Source organism: Callithrix jacchus, chromosome 4 (genome assembly GCF_049354715.1).
Source record: "Callithrix jacchus isolate 240 chromosome 4, calJac240_pri, whole genome shotgun sequence".
Classification (NCBI taxonomy): Eukaryota; Metazoa; Chordata; class Mammalia; order Primates; family Cebidae; genus Callithrix; species Callithrix jacchus.
In genome coordinates, this window is record NC_133505.1 from 114,715,328 (window position 1) to 114,736,752 (window position 21,425).

The 21,425-nt window shown below is 37.0% G+C and overlaps 1 protein-coding gene across 12 annotated transcripts in view; it reads left to right on the forward strand.

Annotated features, from left to right (window-relative positions):
• The window catches only part of FOXO3 (forkhead box O3), a 125,497-nt gene that overhangs the window by 36,083 nt on the left and 67,989 nt on the right, over window positions 1-21,425 (forward strand). For 4 of the 12 annotated variants that reach the window (XM_078369907.1, XM_078369908.1, XM_078369906.1 and 1 more), the window contains exon 1: window positions 212-21,425. This exon is cut by the window's right edge. The exons of 7 other annotated variants lie outside the window; for them this stretch is intronic. The gene's annotated coding sequence lies outside the window, so the exon portion shown is untranslated. One more of the 12 variants, XM_078369910.1, reaches the window with a different exon arrangement.

Genomic DNA, 21,425 nt, shown 5'->3' on the forward strand with positions numbered 1-21,425 from the left:
AGTCTGAAGTGTGAATGATATCCTGAACCACAATAAGCAGAGAAAATCCCAAAGGACTGGAGAGAAAATGTTCTCTGGAGATGGCAGCAGCAAAGTGAGAATAGAACTTGGCCATGCAGTTGTGTCTTAACTTGTCCCGAAAGGGAAGTGCCAGAATGCGGATGATGCCACTGGACTATATTAGAGACACATCAGCTCAGAGGTTGTGTAACTTGTTTCCATGGTTAGATGAGAAAGAGAGCCAGACCTAAGAGTGTCCACTTGAGCCATTAGAAACAGTGTCACCCCAGAGATTTACTCTTTTCAACTTCTCTGTCCCCATTAAATCCAGAAGCACACCAGGCCGAGAATGGGCAATAGGCTTAAGCACAAAGAGATTGCTTATGATTCTGAACATGGAAGGCATTTTTCTTTTCAGCTATGAGGATGCTCATTTAAGAGAAATTGCTTTCTTATTAAACAGAATGATTGTGCTTTTTAAAATTGATCAGAACATCCCCATGCTGCCTTGTGGTATTTGTACCCATTATGGATAATGACTATGTAAAATTATGGATTCTGTGGGCTAAATTTAAGCTGGCAATACAGGGCAAAAGGGTACTTTGGTTCCATTACACATTGCGTTATCAGTCTCCAGAGTCCATGGACTTAGGTACTCCATGTTTTAATATCTTTCAATAATTTTTTTATACCGATCCTCTGCTGGCTTTGGTGACTTAAACTGTAGACCTGTATGTGGCTGTGTTCAGCCATAGCGTGTGAGAGCTAGTTCAGGAACAAACAGCTATTTCATGTTTCCTCCAAGTTGTAATAAGCGCTTAGGTCTGCCTGACTCTTGAGATGTATCACAGAGTTCATCACATGCCACCTATTGTAGTACTAAAAGAGGTACTAAAATTAGAATTCATGCTTTTGGTGTTTTAAAATTAGTGATTCTTTTCCCTTTGTTGAAACTATGTATATTTGTTAAATAGTGTCTTTTAAACCCATAAATTCTAAGCTAGAATTGATGAACATTCAGATTAAAGTAAGTGAGAAAAAATAAAAACAAAATTCCTCTCATGAAATTTGAGGTTCCCAGTTATTTAGTGGGGCATGTGTCTTCCATTAAAGATATAGTTCACATGCAGTTAATAATGTACGACACTGTGGGTTCTTTCTGCTTTCTTCCTTGCCTCCTTACTCCCTACTCTTCCCTCTTCCATCTCCCTCTATTTGGGGAGAGAAAAGTCCCATGCATCTTTCTGCTCTTTCTAGAATTTGTTCCTTGGTAGTTTCTTCATCAACTTGAGTCACCTCAGCCCTAGAGGAGGAATGGATTGACTGAATTCTGCTGACTTGTTGCTACCCAGCTCTGCTGATAGGGACATTTGTAGGGTGGGGATGACAGGGAATTACCAAGCAGTTGCTGAGTGATAAACTGAACTGAGGTAGCCACAAGCAGGATACATAAAAAAGAACCACTGGCACGCACTGACCCATTGCTTTGAACCAGCTGTCTATATGCTGGGCTTTGGTGGGAAATGGGGAAAAAAGAAAAAAATCTAGAGCTTTCTCTTGAACAAAGTTAAGTACAACATGAGTCAGAAACATAATTCCAAATGGTTTGGAGCTGAACAGATTTTGTTGGCGGGGAGGGGAATGTTACACATTTTATGGTGATTGACTTACTGGAAATTCACCATCATGGAAACAGAAATTTAGGGAAAATTTCTAAATGTATTCTGGGAAACCTCTCATTCATGAAATTGGTTTGGTAGACAAATGGCTTCCAGGAATGCCTAACCAGGGCATTGCTTTATATGGCAAGATGTGGATGGTTGATAACCTGTTGATCTGGTGGTCACTGGAGACTGCCCACTCAGGGCAGTGGTCTCTGTATACTACTCTACCTTCTTCATGCTGACTTAGCATGATGGCCAGCAGGGAGTTTCTGTGATTCTTTTCTGGGCATATTCTTTCTCTTTCCCTTTTGTTTTTTTATACAACGAATAAAAAGATTGCTAACAATTATTACATAGGAAACTGGAGATGTAAACAGAATTCATTAGAAAACGGAATGAGATCTGTTTTTATTTCTAGAGCAGAGTAACTTTGTGAGAGTAAGCTGTTTTTTATTCCCTGTTCTCCATCTTCCTTTAACTCTATTATTAGTCCTGTTAATAAGTAAATGACCCTTCTGAATTGAAACACGGTTGGGACTGCTCTTTAAAAGCATAACCTTTTTATTAGGATTTTCTTTAACATAGGCTAATTTTATTAAAATAAAAGAAATCTTGCTAGGTATTTGTTACTTATCTAGGACCAAGAAATATATTAACTTTTATACATCTCTGCTCTCAGCTGTGTCTAGAATGTTGTATATGTATGTAGTTTGTGAATTTATGTTTTGAATACATTATTTCATATTGGAATGGTGCTCAACATTTTATTTAGGAAGCAGCGTAGTCGAAGATTATTGGCTTTTCATAATGCTCTCCTAATGACCCCTCACTCAGTATGTGCCTTGCCCTGGGGCTCAGTGAGAGTGTTGTGTTTCCACAAACATGCTTCCTCCTGGTTTTTTCTCTCATGGTCAGTCACAGAGGCCTTCCCAGGTTTAGTATGCCAACTTCTGACTGCAAATCGGTCTCGTTTTCTAAAATCCTTCCCCCATTCTTCGTTAAGAGAAAATCTTAGTCTATTAAAAATCTACCTCACAAACATAGAAATGCTTCAGAGTAAGTATCTGAGCAGCAAGCCTACCCCATGTCTACCATATATCATGGTTTCTGTTAAGGGCCATCCCATTTCTTCAGACAGATTTCTTCTTCTTCCTTCCATCCCACTTACTTTTCACTTGGGAAGGTGGATTGTCTGGTCTCAAGTTTCCTTCCAGAATAGAACCACATTTCAGCAAAATATTGGGTGGCTGGTTCTTTTCTTCAAGACCTACCTGTGCCTGTGTTGGTCCTTTATGTGAGGAAAGTTGAGTTGCTGCCTGGTATCACTTGCCCATAGATCTGAGGGGTAAGCAGGTTTTAATGGACTGTTGTTTTTTTTTCTTTTTTTTTAATAAGGAGGATGGGAGGAGGATTTAGAAAACTAGATCCATTGGCCTGCAGTTAGAAGTTGGAACACTGAACCTGGGAAAGCGTCTGTGGTGGCTGACCATGAGGAAGAAGACTACTTTAGTGACTACTGACATAACCTGGTTTGTGTTACCTGTGAGGACTAGCTTCACACAAATTGATGTTCCTTAGATATAAGCCTTTACAGCTTTTATTTCCTCCCATTGTAAAAGTATGTGTGAGCTGGGCATGGTGCCTTATGCCTGTAATCCCAGCACTTTGGGAGGCAGGCGGATCACCTGAGGTCAGGAGTTCGAGACCAATCTGGGCAACATTGTGAAACCCCATCTCTACTAAAAATACAAAAAATTAGCCGGGTGTGGTAGCACGTACCTGTAATCCTAGCTGCTTCGGAGGCTGGGGCAGGAGCATTGCTTGAACCAGGAAGGCAAAGATGGCAGTGAGCCGAGATTGTACCATTGTACTCCAGCCTGGGTAACAAGAGCAAAACTCCGTCTCAAAAAAAAAAAAAAAAATGTATGTGTGTTGATTGTGGAATATTTAGAAGCCAGAGATCACAAAATGAAAACAACCTATAATTCTGCAGTCAATTATTGTTATTTTTTCGTGCATATTTCCTGGTTGGTTGACTGGGATGATAGATAAGATTTTAAAATTTGGTTTTCACTTAAGCCTCGGGAACTTTGTGATTGAATGTCTTGGCTAATTTTTATAAGGGAAGAAGGATTATGAAACTTCTATGCCATAAATAATCATTAATGACTTTAAACATCTCATTTTTAAGTAATTGTAGATTCACATGCAGTTGTGGGAAATAATAGAGATATCCCATATACCATTATCGAGTTCCCCTCATGGGAATATATTGCAAAACTATAGTTCACACAACCAATATATACTGACATTAATACTGTCAAGATACAGAACATTTCTTATCACCATAAGGATCCTTCCTATTGCTTTTTTTTTTTTTTCAAAAAATATTTTTATTATTTTGAGACAGAGTTTTGCTCTGTCACCTAGGCTGGAGTGCAGTGGCATGATCTCAGCTCCTCCGCCTCCTAGGTTCAAACAATTCTCCTGCCTCAGCCTCCCAAGTAGCTGGGATTACAGGTAACCACCACCTTGCCCGGCTAATTTTCGTATTGTTAATAGAGATGGGTTTCACCATCTTGGCCAGGCTGGTCTTAAACTCCCAATCTCAGGTGACCCACCTGCCTTGGCCCCAAAGAGTTGGTATGACTGGCGTGACCCACTGCGCCCAGCCCCCCCTCCTATTACTGTCTTATAGCAAGAGCTACCTTCTTTCCCTACCTAACTTGACCCCTGACAACCATTAATCTGCTCTCATTTCAAGAATGTTACGTAAGTGATGATGTTATATCATCCAGTATATGGCCTTTGGGGACTGACTTTTTCCGTTAAGCCTAATTTCCTGGAGAGTTACCCAAGTTGTTACACTTATCAGTAGTGTGTTTCTATTTGTTACTCAGTAGGGTATCACTGTATGGCTAGGTTACATGTTATGTATCCACTCATCACATGGATGATCACAAATGGATATTTGGGTTGTTTTCAGTTTGGGGCTATTTTGAATACTGGTTTGTGCGGTGAGTACATACAGGTTTTTGTGTTAACGTAAATTTTCATTTTTCTGGGATAAATGCCCAATGACTTCATTTTAATGATGGCAAAATATTTCATTGTATGAAATAAATATTTTATTAATTTAGGTGATTACTTCTTAATGGGTTGTTAAGGATTTTCCCCCCTAGGTTTTCTGCTGCTATAAATATCACAGATAAAAATATTTTGGGTAAATCTTAATGTATTATCTACTCTTACTTCTAGAAGTGGAATTGATGTCTGAGAACATACAACATTTTAAAGCTTTTCTTTTTCTAGTACCTCTTGTTTTTCTTTTCTAAAAACTTCCTAAGCTCCTGCCATCAATATATGAAAATGCCCATTTCTCATACTCTTGCCAACAGAGAGCATTATTACTTTACAAAATCTTTGTGGCCGGGCATGGTGGCTCACGCCTGTAATCCCAGCACTTAGGGGAGGCGAAGGTGGGCGGATCATGAGGTCAAGAGATTGAGACCATCCTGGCCAATATAGTAAAACCTCATCTCTACTAAAAATACAAAAAAAGTAGCTGGGCATGGTGGCGTGCGCCTGTAGTCCCAGCTACTTGGGAGGCTGAGGCATGAGAATCGCTTGAACCCAGGAGGTGAAGGTTGCAGTGAGCCGAGATCGTGCCACTGCACTCGAGCCTGGCGACGGAGCAAGACTCTATCTCAGAAAAAAAAAAAAAAATCTTTGTAAGTTTCTGCCATCCCCCTGTAGCAGCATAACCTAAAGCTCCACTGTGAGTTTTCCAATCCCACTTGACCTAAGAAGATCTTTCAGCATAACAGAGATACCACCAAGATCTTGTTTTTTGCATAAAGTTTGGGACTGTACAGTTTCATAGGACCTCAGAGGATTTGGTCTAGAATGGGTGTGAAGAATCAAAAGAAATGACTGAGTCTGTTTGTTTGTTTTTTTTTTTTTCTTTTTGAGACGGAGTTTCACTCTGTCACCCAGGCTGGAGTGCAATGGCATTATCTCGGCTCACCGCAACCTCTGCCTCTTGGGTTCAGGCAATTCTCCTGTCTCAGCCTCCTGAGTAGTTGGGATTACAGGCATGTGCCACCATGCCCAGCTAATTTTTTTGTATTTTTAGTAGAGACGGGGTTTCACCATGTTGACCAGGATGGTCTCGATCTCTTGACCTCGTGATCCATCCACCTTGGCCTCCCAAAGTGAGTCTGCCTGTTTTATGTGTGGCTGGTGTCTCTTATTTGTCCCTCATATTCAACTGGAAGGAGAGAAGTGTGCTGTCATAAGCAATAGCATTAAAACCAAAAATAGTAGTAACCTTTTATTATTATTAACAAAGGTTATTATTTTTGATAATAGATATAAATAACTTTTTATAAAGGCTGATTAATATAAGCAGTGTAGGTTGTTATTTATACATGTGTCTCTGTGTGTTATGCATTACAGGAACCTATTTGAAACTCTTAAAGATGAGAATTAAGTGGTCTTTTAGTGGAACTGCTAAGAGAAGGTAGAATTGGGAGATACTTTTCTTCCCTCTTTATGCTCAAGTGTTTTAGTGTTTCTGTCTGTGACTAGGCAGTGACTTTAAAGGGATAAGATATGGTTAGTAACATAGCTACCAAAACCTGGAAAATACACTGTATTTTCTGAGATAAAATCTTTGAATTGAAAATTACCTTCTGGTGAAATACAGGAAACTGACATTTATTCATTCTAAAACTTTTTCTTTCTCACTTTTTGTGTTTTGATCTGTAGTTATTTTTTTCTTCTTTACCTGTGGTACCATTTTTAAGGTGAATGAGGCCAGTTTCTACAAAAAATGGTTGCATTGTTTATCACTTCAGTAGAAGGTAGGATGATTTCAGATGAGGTTGTGCTCAGTAACTTCTCTGGTGCTAAATTGGTGTCCTGTGACAAAGATCCCATTCTTACAAATAAATGAATAAGGGAGACTGGCAGAATCTGGCATTTCTCTTTTTAAAGGTGTATAATAAATTATTTTTCATTCAGTTATATAAGTACCTTCTACATGTTTGTAGCTGAAAACTAATGAGTATAATTAAACAAGTAAATCAAGTAAAGCATCAACCATGAAAACTTTTCTCTTTCTCAGGGACAATAAAGAACCCTCCTTTCTTTCCTTGTCATCTTTTCCAGTTTATTGTGATTCTTACGGTATTGGTGATCTTAACTTTAAGTGTCTAGAAAGTTTACACACATTTTGGCCTAAGAAAGAAAATACAGTATTGAATAAAAAGTTGAGGATCTCTGGGTTTTAAATATAACCTAATTTCTAGAGGATGACTTGATATAAAGAAGATGGGACTCTGTTGACAGGAGAGAGGATGGAGTCATTGGTGTTCTACCCCAAGATAGAACATCATCTTTCAACTAATCCTGGACAGCTAACATTTAACAGCAATGTGCCTTTGCCCAAAATGAGTAGAAATGTTATATGACTTATTATTATGTAATATTACTTTTGACATTGACATTGGTGAACAAGGAATAATCACTTTGTTTACTTGTTCATTATTATATCTGAATAAGAAATAAATGTTACAGGGTTAGAGTCTCTACTAGAACTGAACTTGAACAACAGCTTGTGAATGCAGCCAAAGAAAACAGCCAGTTTGGATGTTTCAGGCCCCCTCAACTTTTTGAGGGTTTTTTTTTCCTTGTTGCTTTTTTGCTTTTCAGTTTGTTTGCTTTGGACCCTTTTTAAAAGTATCTGAAGGAGGATTGTCTAAGCTCAAGTTTATCCCTATGGAGATGCCTTCGCATGGGGCATCTGAATGTCATAGGTTTGTGGTGATTCTAAGCCTTCCCCTGTTTTGTGACATGGCTCACTTACAAAGTGTGAAGGTCCTATAACAATAGAGAAAAAGGTATTTGAAGTCAGATATTTCTGTTTTGCAAATTTACTTTATACGGTTCCACCACCGGACTGTGGCCTCTTGGCTTTATTAATTTATATTTTTAAGCTTATGGTGTTACTTAGGTCAAAGTGAACTTTTTAGTTGAGATAAATGAAGTTCATAGTCACATTCTATTTTGGCCATCCTCATATCCAGTACTAATTCTTCTTCTTTTTTTTTTTTTTGCGATTTTGAAAACTGTTAATAATTTTTGAGCATTCAGTATGTGTCCGACACTGTACTATGTCTTTTACTTACAGTATTTCTAATCTACACTTTGGAAGTTTCTCATTTCACAGTAGAAGAAACAGGCTTAGCTCAATTAAAAGCTTGCCTAAAATGACACTCTGGTAAATAAGAGTGGATTACAGGTCTGATTTTCTTTATTTTATAAATGGTTCAGGGATGATTGGAATTATCCTAGAAGGGAATGATTTGTTTGTTTTTGTTTTGTGTTAGCACAGGACATATCAGGATGTTTCTTGTTTTGATTACCTGCTAAGATAAAGTAAGGGTCCAGGCCAGGGGACTGAATGGTTCTGAGAGGGAGGCATGGAAATGCAGCATGAGGCAAATTCACATGTAGGACAGCAAATTAGACGAAAATTAAGTTGAAAGGAGAAGTCACAAGATCCAATTATTTTGTTCACTGTGGTGCTTTCAAATCACTCAAAAGACCAAAAAAAAAAAAAAAAAAGTTTTATTTTGTCATGTGAGCATATGATCCTGCGTAGTTAATTGCTTTGCAAATTGTCATTGGTAAAATGCTTTGGAGGTTTTTGTGTAAGAGTTACAAGTAAATTAAAATAGTTTGTGCCGCAAAGAAACTTTGGTGAGAAACAGAACAATTATAATTTAAAAGAGGTGGGGCAGGATGAGAAAACAACTAATTTGGTATTGAGGGTTTGAAGACTGGAGTTTTGTGCAGTATGCTAGGAGACTCTTCAGAGCCTCTTCCCTGGTTGTCAATAAGGTTCTTGTCAGTTAATGCCTAATTGCTGCTCTTGCCTAGATATCCAGAAGCTCTGGAGATGAGGAGGTCTCTCTGAATCCAGTTCCACAATATATCAGCCCCTTTGTTCACCCCACAGACTGTACCCTTCCTAAAGGCAGTTCGTTGGCAAAGTTTGTCTGGTAGAGTGGTGTTTTCTGCATAGTAATCAGGCCTCTGCAATTGTGATATTCCTCTCCTTTCCTCTAAACTCCTTGGATTCTTGACACACGTGGCAATGCCACTGGTATAACAAAAAATCAAAAGGAGAAAATGTCTTCTCGAGTTTGATTTGTCTGCACTGTCTTGCCAGGCTATGACTAAGTCTTATCTACAGGAGACTCCATGAAAAACCGTCTCTTCTTCCCAGGAAGCAGCCTTGTGAACAAGCAGGTTCAGAAAGCTACGAACTGACAAACTTTTCTAGTCCTTTTGCCAGCCTGTTCTGCTTTTACGAAGAGTTTAGTGACAGGACTACCTGTTTTAAATAGTGAAAATGTGTATTTTGATCACCTTTAGCACATGCTACTTTGCACAGCTCTTTTTAAAGCCTTATGTAATCTACCTATCTGACCACTGTTGTGTGTGATTTTCTTTTATTTTTTATTTTTATTTATTGCTTTGTAATCAAACATTTATTTTTAAATTTCAAGTATCATTCTACTGGAGTTCAATTACTTATACTTTTTCCTGAATTACTCTTTTTTTTTTTTATTGCATTTTAGGTTTTGTGTGTGTGATTTTCATTTTTGTTGCCTGATGTGACAGGAGGGGGTGAGGGTGGGAGTCCAGAGAAAGTTGAAGAAGACAGTGCTGGTTCTGCCACCAGATGTGTTTTTTTTCTTGTTTAACGTTTTTGTTTTGTTATGTGTAAAAAAAACAAACAAAAACAAATGAACCTTTGGGATATTAGGATATTTTGGAGCAAGGTGTTGTCACTGTTTCTCAGACTTGGGAATTGAGTATGCATAGACTTTTTAATTATTAACTTGTAAGTTTTGACTTTCATACCTGAAAGGTCATACTTAAGAGATGAAAGAATTTTTATCTCAAATTGAAATGCTATAGAATAATAATGTTTTAGCTCGGCTCAGTGGCTCAAGCCTGTAATCCCAGCATATTGGAAGGCCAAAGTGGGCAGATCACTTGAGCCTAGGAATTCACGACCAGCCTGGGCAACATGGCAAAACCCCATCTCTAGTAAAACAAAAATTAGCTGGGCATGGTGGCACATACCTTTGGTTCCAGCAACTTGGGAGGTTGAGGCACGAAAATCGCTTGAACTCAGGAGGTCAAGGTTACAGTGAGCAGAGATCCCACCACTGCACTACAGCATGGGTGACAGAGCGAGACTGTCTCAAAAAAAAAAAAAGAAGAAGAAGAAAAAGAAAAGGATTTTCTGTATTCCCTTCAGAAACTTGGTTCATTGATACTTTCTTTTCTGATCCTGGAAAGGTTACGTGTCTTGAAAATGGGATTGTAAAATGTGTTTGTTTCTAACCCTGTTTTTCTTGCTCTGTTCAGATTCCTAGATGATTATGGATGCATTCTTTTCCGTCTCTAAAGTCTGAGGGAGTCCCTGTATCCTAATTTTTCTGCCAGCTGACATGTAGTAGAATATAAGCATCCCCCTGCCTTTAGGGACTTGCAGATTATATTCTTTGGATGGCTTATTTCAGATGCTAAGGACAAAATTTATTCATTCACTCAATAAATATTTATTGATGCTTACTATGTGCTAGCTCCTGTTAGAGGGTTGGGGAATAAATACATCAGTGAACAAAAGATAAAATCTCCCTGCCTAAAAGATCTCATCTTAATAGAGATGTATTTCTTCAACAGATTATTATCCTGGAAGAACTAATCTTTATCATTGCCAGTTTGTTCAGAGCAGTGGCATTTGGAGATTCGGTGGCAGGTCTGGCCTTCAGTCTTGCCCCTATTTACTGCCATTTTCAAGGACCTTGGGGATTGTAGAATGGTAGAGTTGAAAGACAGGTGGAAATTCTAGTCCAGTTCCCTCCTTTTATTCATCAGAAGTAATGTACAAATTCATATGCATACTCCCAGTGGGCCTTAAGATCACCTCAAGTTTCTCTGTCTCAAACTGAAGTATCTGTTTTATACTCAGAATCATCTTTAGAATACTTGAGTGGAGTGAGATTTCTAGTTCAGCCCTTTGGAAAACTGATGCTTGGATAAATTAAGTGACACTCTCACTTTGTTTAAAGATGATTGAGAATTGGCTATCAGTGGCCTATTTTCTGGTCTTACAAGTAGTTCTGCCAAAGAGGCTAATTTCTAACTGGGAATTGTCTTTTGTCCCCAGAGGGAAATGTAACATCAACTAGGTTGGAGGCACAATCCTAAATAGAGGGATACTCAGAGAACTTTGCAGAACTTTTTGGGTTAAAAAACCAACTGCTCTTTTCTGGTGCTACTGCAGTTTCTCTATCAAAAACAAAATCCAGAAACAAAAATACTCTGACAGAAACCAGGAAACAAAATATCCTACCTGCTAGCCAACTCTATGGTTTCTGAACAGAGTGTACCACTTAGGATCCCGTTGAGCTGTCTTTGGGTTTATTTGAAAACTACTCCATTGTGGTTACAAGTGGAAAACAATTTAAAGGCTCTTCTTTGGCCTTGGTACTTTTATAGGGTTTCACATTTCTAATAATGAACTCTCCAGAAAGTTTGAAGAAATATGCTATTCTCATAATTCTTCAGAAAGTTTGAAGAAATATGCTATTCTCAAAGAGGGGTTGGGGGTAAGCTTAACTTCTTATTTTTCTCTATCCCTCCCCTCCCAAAGTCAGAAAACTGGCCCTCAATTCCTGGGATAGATTTGTTTCAACCTCAGGACAGTTGCTTAAGCAGGTAAGTGTAGAACATGTTTCCGTTTGTTAACACTGAGGTTGCCACAGTACTTGGCCAGCTGTGGAGGTTTGTGAGCTGAACCTCAAGCTATTAAGAATGCCTTTGGTTGGTTTTGCCTTAATCCAAATGGACAGTTACCAGAGGACATGATGTAGAAGAGGTTATTGGAGGTTAGTTCTTAAAGGTCTTTAAGATCAGCCTATGGTAATTCACATTCAGTACAGCTATGGTTTATAACTGGTAAGCTGAGTAAATGGATTATCTCTAAGCCTTACTATTTTTAACCTTACCCCCCAAATAAATGGTGAATAGTCACGTCACTTCCAAAAGGTTTTATTTTAGTGAGTGTTTAGAGACTAGACAGGTTTCACTTTGTTCCTGGAGAAGTAAATGAGAAGGAATGGTTGTAGTGACTGAGGGCACTGTCTGCTGTTGTGGGAGAGGTACCAGGATGTTTCATACCTGGTTGCTGATGGGCCTGGGTTCTAGGCCAGGTTTAGATGCTAAGTATCTGAGTCACCTAGGGCAAAGTTGTAAAGCCGTGCTCTTGATCTCTCAGCTTTAAAGTTAGCCAAAATGCGATTTGCCCTATTACTTTTCAAAGTGGTGATGAAAAGACACTAGTGAGGTTGCAGGTGGTATTGTTAAGAAGGGAAGCAGGAAGACTGAGCATCAGTAGGCCCGTGAATTTGTTTCTCACTGCATCTCTCTTTATGTAACACTGTGGATCGCCTGTAAGCCTAAGATATTTGTGTTTCTGGGTTAGCCACTTGTGCCAACAAAGTGACCTCTCTTAAACTGGAAAGCAGTTTGGAGTTCTCACCTGTTTCTTCAGGACATATAATTACAGATCTTGGAGCTGTAGTTAGGGCTTTATATACCACATATGAATATGCTGCTAACACGCTGGAGGACTTAATTGTTAACAGCAGTGCTCCTTCTTGCCTATGCTAGAGTTCTTTCGTTAAACTCAGGAGATGTGCCTATTGAATTTTTGAAAAAACGTACACATACATGCACACATATGTATATTTTGGAAAAGAAAACAGTTGGGGGAAACCTGTCACCACTCCTCTTAACTTATGTGAGTTCCTTCAGTTTTGGGCATATATGCATGTATTGTTTGCTTAGCTACAGTAAGAGATTTTTGACACTTTGCTTTGTATCCCCTTCCACTCCGTATACAAGCTTTACAGTGGGTATTTAAAATAATTGCTTGAATAGGACAAGGGTTGAATGGATTTATCATTTATTTATTTCCCCATTGGAGAGCCCTTGGTTTTTTTCTTATTTTAATATTCTTTAATATTAGTTATTGTTTTTGTAATTCAGAAATAAAAAGACAATCTAACAGTCCTACAAGTTGCTTAGATTTCTGTTAATAATTGTGGACTCCTGATCAGGAACGCAGAGTAAACTGGCCACGGGGAAGTTTGCCTTACAAGAGACTCAATAGAATTAAAAGGAGAGGATTCAGTGTTCTTCAGTACCAATGAAAGTCATGGTACTGGACCTCTCAGCTTCATAGGCTGAGCCTCTTCACCTTTGTTTCCTGAGAGGAAAAAAGAATGGAGCTTTCTGGGTTTTGTGTGCTTCTATGTTTTGGTTTTAAAGAGAGAACGCATTTACACACCGTTGTCTTTTTAAGTAGATAGAAGTGTTAGGACAGGGACTGGGTAAAGTCTGAGGCATGTAAATACAGTTTAAAATAATGCAGCGAGCAGCCCTCCTTATTTCTTATTGCTCACACCTTTTGTTCCTGTTCTTCCCTCCACATCTTATAATCCGGAAAAGATAAAAACTCTTTTCCTATAATCCTGCTGTTTTTGTGGCGTTTGGATAATTTTACAGTGACACAAAATTGCCTTCCTATTTTTAAACTCTGGTGATTTATTTTGAAATTTACCTGTGGCAAACAATCATAGTTATTGAGTTGTAATTTGAAAACACTAAAATTTATCAATTTAAGTATATAATTTGAGTTTTAGTGAATGTATACACATTCACTAACACCACCATCGTGATAAAACATTTCAAACATTTCATCACAAAAATTCCCTCATGGCTTATTTTCATGAGTTCCTCTTCCTCCCCTCACTTACCCACAACTGCTGAGCTGCTTTTTTCCTTTTCTAGAATTTTGTATAAATGGAGAGTCATACTGTATGTAGCCCTTTGTGTTAGCATCTTTTACTTAGTAGAGTACATTTGAGAGTCATCCATGCCTTTTATCAGTGGCTCATTCTTTTAATTGCTGAGAAGTGTGCCATTGTAGTATGGATATTCTGTTATAGAAATGTACCACAATATTTTATCCATTCACCAGGGGATAGATGTTTGGGTTGTTTCCAGTTTTTGATAATTATGAATAAAACTGCTATTAATACCTATGTTCAAGACTTTTGGGGATATATTTATTCATTTATTTGTGATAAATGCCTAGGAGTAGGACTGCTGAGTGATAAGTACAGTGTATATTTAACTTTATAAGAAACAGCCAAACTGTTTTCCAGAGTGGATGTACTATTTTGCATTTTTGTCAGCAATGTATGAGAGTTCTACTTGTTTCACATCCTCTCCAATACATGTAATTGCCAGTATTTTTACTTTTATCCATTGTAGAATGTAATGAGTATATAGTGGTAGATATCTCATTGTAATTTTAAGTTGTATTTACTTAATGATTAATAATGTTATACATCTTTTCATGCTAATTTGTAAATGGTATATCTTTGGTGAAGTGTCGAAATCTTTTGCCTTTTTTAAAAAAATAGGATTACTGTATTTGCACTATTCAGTTAGGAATTACTTATGTATTCTGAATATACATCTTTTATCAGAAATAAGTATTGCAGGTATTTTTTCCTGTTTGTGGATTTCTTATTCATTTTGATAACCCCATCTTAACAACTGAAGAGTTAAGTTTTAGCTCTTAAATTTAAGTCTTTGATCCATTTGGAGATAATTTTATATTTTGTGTAAGAGTCTAGATTTATTTATACATTGAACTTCCTTGACACCTTTGTATATTTCTAGACCCTCTGTTCTATTGATTACATGTTTTTTTTTTCTTATACTGATACCACATTGTTCTTTATTACTGTAGCTTTATTTCATCAGGTAGTGTAACTCTTCCAATTCAGTTCTTTTTTAAAATCATTTGGACTGTTCTAGATCTAGTTATCTTGAATTTCTCTCAGCAGTGTTTTATATGTTTTAAAAACACAATTCTTACATACCTTTTGTGAAATTTATTCCAGAAACTTTATATTTTGATGCTGTTGTAAATGGTATTTTAAAAATTATTTCCAATTGTTTGGTATGTAGGAATATAATTAATTGGGTTTTGTGTATTGACCTTAACTCTTGTAACTAAACTCATGTATTAGTTGTAGTACTCTTTTTGTAGATTCCTTAGGATTTTTTTTACATTAATGATCATTTCTGTAAATAAAGTTTTCTTCATTTCTAATATATATTGTATACTCTTTATTTCTTTTTCTTGCCTTATTTCACTAGCCACGACCTCCAGTATATTGTTGAATAGCAGTGGTAAAAGCAAAGATCCTTGCCATTTTTCCCATCTTAAGGGGAAAGCATTCAGTCTTTCACTGTTAAGTATGATATTAGGTCTAAGTTTGTCACATATTTCCTTTATCAGGCTTAGTTTTCTCTGTTCCTATGTGTTGAGTAATTTTTGTTTTTTAAATTATGAGTGGGTATTGAATTTTGTCAGATGCTTTTTCCTCACCTGTTGAGATGATCAGATGGTTTTTATTTTTTAGTCTTTTAATATGATGAAATACATTGACTGATTTGCAATGTTAAACCAACCTTACATTCCTGGGACAAATCCCACTTGGTCATGATATGTTGTTATGAGATTCAAGTAGCTAAAATTTTGTTAAGGATTTTTCTGTCTGTCTTTATGAGGAATACTGATCTATAAATTTTTTATATCTTTGCCTGATTTTGGTACCAGGATGATATCAGGTGGTCTTATAATATGAGTTGGAAAGTGTTTTCTCTTCTGATTTTTGGTAGCATTGTACTATCTCTTCCTTAAATGTTTGGTAGAATTCAACAGCAGTGAAGCCATCAGAGCCTAGAGTTCTTTTGTGTGTGAAAAAATGTTTAACTGCTAATTCATTTCATAGATACTGTGCTGTTGGCTTGTCTGTTTCTTCTTGAGTGAGTTTTGGTACTTTGTGTCTTTTAAGGAATTTGCCCATTTTATTTAAGTTGTCTAATTTATGGGCATAAAGTAATTTATAATGTTCTCTTATTATCCTTTCAATAGATGTATCATCTGTAGTGATTTTATTTTCATTCCTGATGTTGATAATTTGTCTTAACTCCCTTCCCCCATTCCTTGTTTAGTGCCTCACTATTTTATTGATCTTTTAAAAGAATTAACATTTGATTCCACTGATTTTTCCCCCCTCTATTACTTTTATGTTTTTACTTCCATTGATTTTTTTTCTTTTTCTTTCTTTCTTTTTTTTTTTTTTTTTTGAGATGGAGTCTCACTCTATTGCCCAGGCTGGAGTGCAGTGGCGCAATCTTGGCTCACTGCAACCTCTGCTCCCTGGGTTTAAGCGATTCTCCTGCTTCAGCCTCCCTAGTAGCTGGGATTATAGGCACCTGCCACCATACTCTGCTCATGTTTTGTGTGTTTTTAATAGAGACCTGGTTTCCCTATCTTGGCCAAGCTGGTCTTCAACTCCTGACTGACTGTTTGATCCATCCACTTTGGCCTCCCAAATTGTTGGGATTATGGACATGAGCCACCGCACCCGGCCCTCTCTTGCTCTTTTTATTTCTTTCCTTCTGCATGTTACAGGTTTAATTTGCTCTTTTTCTGGCATCTTAAGGTGAAACCTTACATCATTTACTTGAAACCTTCCTTCCTAATATAAATGTTAAAAGCTATACATTCTTTGCTACAGGTGCTTTAGCTGCATCCAGTGAAGTTTGTTTGTTTTTTCATTCAGTTCAAAATGGTTTCCATTTTACCTGTAATTACCTCTTTGGTCTGTGGTTTGTTTAGAAGTGCATTTTTAAATTTCCAAGTATTGGGAGGATTTTCTGGATATTTTTCTATTATTGTTCTCTAAATTCTTTTGTGGTTGGAGAATCTATTTTGTGTTCTTTAAAAATTATTGAGATTTGTTTTATGGCCAAGAATATGGTCTGTCTTATTGAATGTTTTCCATGTACTTAAAAAGAATGTGTTTACTGCTGTTTGGGGGTGATTTGTTTTATAAATGTCAGTTAGGTCAAGTTATTTCAAATTTTCTCACTACGTGTTGTATCAGTTACTGTGAAAGGAATGTCAAAATGTCCAGCTGTAATTGTGGATTTGTCTCCTTCAATTCTATTAGTTTTTGCTTTGTGTTTTTAACAAACTTTAAATTGAAAAATAATAATTGTATACTGCTTTATGTATTTTGAAAATCTATTAGGTAGTTAAACATTTCAGGTTGTTATATCCTCTTGATACATTGACTCTTCTATTATGAATTGTCTCTCTTCATCTTTGGCAATATTTGTTGTTGAAATCTGTTAATTAATAACTGTTAATAATATAGTTACTCAAGCTTTCTTTTGATTACTATTTGTGTGACATATCTTTCATCTTTGTACTTTTAATCTGTCTGTGCCTTTATATTTAAAGTGGATTCTGTGCAGATAGCAAATTGTTGGATGTTTCTGTTTTTGTTATTTTTTAATACACTCTGACGATCTCTGCCTTTTATTTGGAGGTTTTTTGTTGTTTAGGGTTTTTTTGCTTTTCTTCAAAGACCACTTTACATAATGTAATTATATTTGGGTTTAAATCTGTTACCTTGCTGTGAGTTTTCTGTTTGCCCCATTTGTTCTTTGTGTCCTGTTTTCCCTATTCTTGCCTTCTCTTGTGTTAGGTGGTTTTGTTTGGGTTTGACGAATCCATACTATCTCTACTGTTGGCTTAGTAGGTACATCTCTGTTATTTTTTAATGGTTGCTCTAGGATTTACACGTTTTTAACGGATCATAGTCAATCTTCTGCCACTTTACATGGAGTGTAAAATCTTTGAAACAATATACAGCCATTTTTCCTTTACTATTCTTAGTGCTGTTTTACTTCTACATATGTTATAAGCCCCAGAATATATGGTTATTTTGCTTTAAATAGTCATTGTCTTTTAAAAAGATTGAAGATAAGAAAACATTATTTATATTTACTCATATATTGATCATTTCCTGCTCTTCATTCCTTTAAGTTCAAATGTCCATCTCTTATCATTTTCTCTCTGCTTGATGAAACTTTTTAAAACATCTCTTTCAGTGTGCCAGTTCTTGCATTGATTCTCATTTTTGTGTATCTGAAAAAGTCTATTTTATCTTCATTTTTGAAAGTCATTTCTATTAGGTATAGATTTCTAGATTGGTAGCTTTATTTCCCTCTCTTAGTAAAGATGTTCCTCCATTGTCTTACATAGCCTCTGAAAAGAGATTTGCTCATTCTATCTTTATTTATCTTAATGTCTTTTTTCTTCTGATACTTTTAAGTATTTTTCTTTGTCTCACTGGTTTTGATTATTATGATATACCCTTATTTAATTACATCTGTTCTTTTTGGAGTTTGTTGAATTTTTCTTGGAACTGTTTATAGTTTTTTATAAAAAAATTTTAATCCAGCCATTATTTCTTCAGATTTTTTTTTCTGTCCTCTCCCTCTTTCCTCTTTTATGATGTCAGTTACACATGTGTTAGATAATTGAATATGGTCCTCACAGGTCACTGGATGCTCTTAGTTTCTTTTTCAGTCTTTCCCTGTGCTTCACTTAGGTTAGTTGCTATTGTTGTATCTTGAAGTTTACTGATTTTTCTGCAGTGTTTAATTTGCTGTTAATCCCATCCAGTGTATTTTTAAATTCAGATATTTTATTTTTCTTTACTAGAAGTACCCCTGGATTTATTTCTTTTGTATCTTCCATTTTCCTGCCTCTTTTTTCCCCCTCCACCTTCTTACTACATACAGTATATATTTATAACTTTTTTTTTCCTTGAGAAAGAGTCTCACTCTGTCACCCAGGCTGGAGTGCAGTGGTGTGATCTCGGCTTACTGCAACTTCTGCCTCCCGGGTTCAAGCCATTCTCCTACCTCAGCCTCTTGAGTAGCTAGGATTACAGGTGTGTGTCACCATACCCTGCTAATGTTTGTATTTTTTGGTAGAGATGGGGTTTCACCATGTTGGCCAGGCTGGTCTCAACTCCCGGTCTCAAGCAATCCGCCCGCCTCGTCTTCCCAAAGTGCTGGGATTACAGATTTGAGCCACTGCACCTGGCCATATTTATAACTTTTTAACAGCTTTGTTGAGACATAATTCACATTGCCATATAATTTACCAATTTAAAGTGTGCACATTAATGGGTTTTAGCATATTCACAAAGTTGTGCAACTATCTGTTGTGCAATCACAATCTAATCTTAAAATACTTTCATCACCCACAAAGAAACCTCATATCCATTAGCGGTCACTTCCCATGTACCCTACTCCTTTTCAGCTTATATTGATATGAAATATATAGTGTATAGGGACTGTTCTGGACATTTCATATCAATGGAATCGTATAATATGTAGTATTTTGTGAGTGCCTTCTTTCACTTACTATGATGTTTTCCAAGTTCATCCATGTTGGTAGTATTTATCAGTACTTAATTTCTTTTTATTGCTACATATTCCATTATTTAGATATAGATAGATATATTTTATTCATCAGTTACTGGGCATTGGAATTGTTTTTGGTTTTTAGTTATGAATAATGCTGCTGTGAACATTTGTTACCAGTTTTTATGTGGACATATTATTTTCATGTCTTTGGGTATATGCCTTGGAGGGAATTGCTGGGTCATGTGGTGACTTTCTTTAACCTTTTGAGGAACTGTCAAACTTTTTTTAAAGAAGCTGCACTGTTATAATAGCTTGTTCAATGCCCTTGTCTGCTAGTCCATCATCTCTTCTCATTTCTAGGTCTGTTTATTGATTATTTTCATTTTTATGGGTCATAATTTTACTGTTCCTTTGCTATGTCTGGGTAATTTTTCCTTGGATACCAGGCAGTGTGAATTTTACATGGCTTTTCTTTTTTTCATATTAAATACAAAGTTTATTTAAACAGCAAGATGCTAGACTTAAAGAGAAAACTATATAGGATTTTTTTTCTTTAATTTATTCCTAGTTAAAAACAGACTGCCCTACCTGTAACAGCTACATACAAAAAGTTATAAAATTGTCCTTGATTTTACAATGATAAATGAAAAACATTAAAATTCTCCAGTTGAACAAGGTATGCAAGGATTTTTATTTTATTTTTGTTGTTAAAACAGTGAGAGCAAAATAACTTACTGGAATATGAAGAGCAGAATGAACATGCCACTAATGGAGAATGGGAGTATTTTTACAGAATCAGTATTTTTCCCCATCCCATCTCCACTTAATGTCAGTCAAAACATACCATTGGCTGTTTAGTTAAAAAAATACAATATGCTTGTGCACATCTACGAGTTACTTTCATGTACAGTAAAGGAATGGGGAAGGGGGAAATGAACGAACAGAGAAAACTATATTGTAGTAGTCAGGAATGTGGTGGAACCAAATTGCAGTTTTCTAGTTGAGAATGTAATCTTGGTCTGCAAGAACAGAGCTCTGGAATAAAGAAGCAGGTTCCCTTCTCAGTAGACACCTCCCATCTACACATCAGTTGTATCTTCATCCTCCATTTCCAACTGTGCAGGTGTGTCTGTTTCATTGATTGATTGCCAGTCAAATCAGAGTCTGATCTGCCTTATTGACAATCCCTGTCATTCATAATAGGCTTTTATTAGTTTGCTAAGTGGTATATGCCTCTTAATCTTAAACTGCACCAGAGAACCATCCTGCCCCGCCACCTTCAGATTAATATGACTGCTGTTCTCAGTCTTGACTCCTTCCTGGAGCTTTTTGTCAGCTATGACCAGTGCTGGAGTCTCCTCAACTGCTGTTTCACAAAAGAGCTACTAGGTTCACACTGAAAGAACACATGAGCAGCACCAGGAGCCACAGAAGGAGGCAGCAGCAACAGACAAGGGAGAGTGAATTTTACTTCATTGAGTACTAGATTTTGTTGTATTCTTTTCAAAAGCGCTAGGCTTTGTTCCGGCATGCAGTTAAGTTACTTGGAATCAGTTGTACCAGCTTGAAGCTAGCATATAAACTTTTGTTAGCATGGCTCCAGAGCAGTCATGAGGGATGATGTAGCCCCAGTACTTATCTGCCATAAGGCAATATTCTTCTGAGGACTTTACCTGGTGTTGTGTGTCTGGTGAATTATTTTTTGTTTTGCTGCTGATGGAAACATGAACTATTGTTAGCTTTTTTTTCTTTTTCTTTTTCTTTTTTTTTTTTGAGACGGAGTTTCACTCTTGTTACCCAGGCTGGAGTGCAATGGCGCGATCTCAGCTCACCGCAACCTCCGCCTCCTGGGTTCAGGCAATTCTCCTGCCTTAGCCCCCTGAGTAGCTGGGATTACAGGCACACGCCACCATGCCCAGCTAACCTTTTGTCATTTTTAGTAGAGACGGGGTTTCACCATGTTGACCAGGATGGTCTCGATCTGCCGACCTCGAGATCCACCCGCCTATTGTTAGCTTTGTTAGTACTTCTTTGTAAGAAGTCCTAGTCTGAACTCTGGAACTTCTTAGGCCAACTACTTTCTGGTGCTACTATCCCCAACTTTAAGTAGTTTCCTTTCACACATGTGCAGATCAGTCTAAGACTCTAGGAACTGACCCTCTGTGCTGCTCTCTCCTCCTGGGTGCTCTGCCCTTTCAATTCTAGCCATTTTGTGTGTGGCTTCCTTGATTACTAATCTGTGTTACCTCTACTCAGTGAGATTGACATGCTCTATGTTCCTCTTTCTTTTTGCTGTGG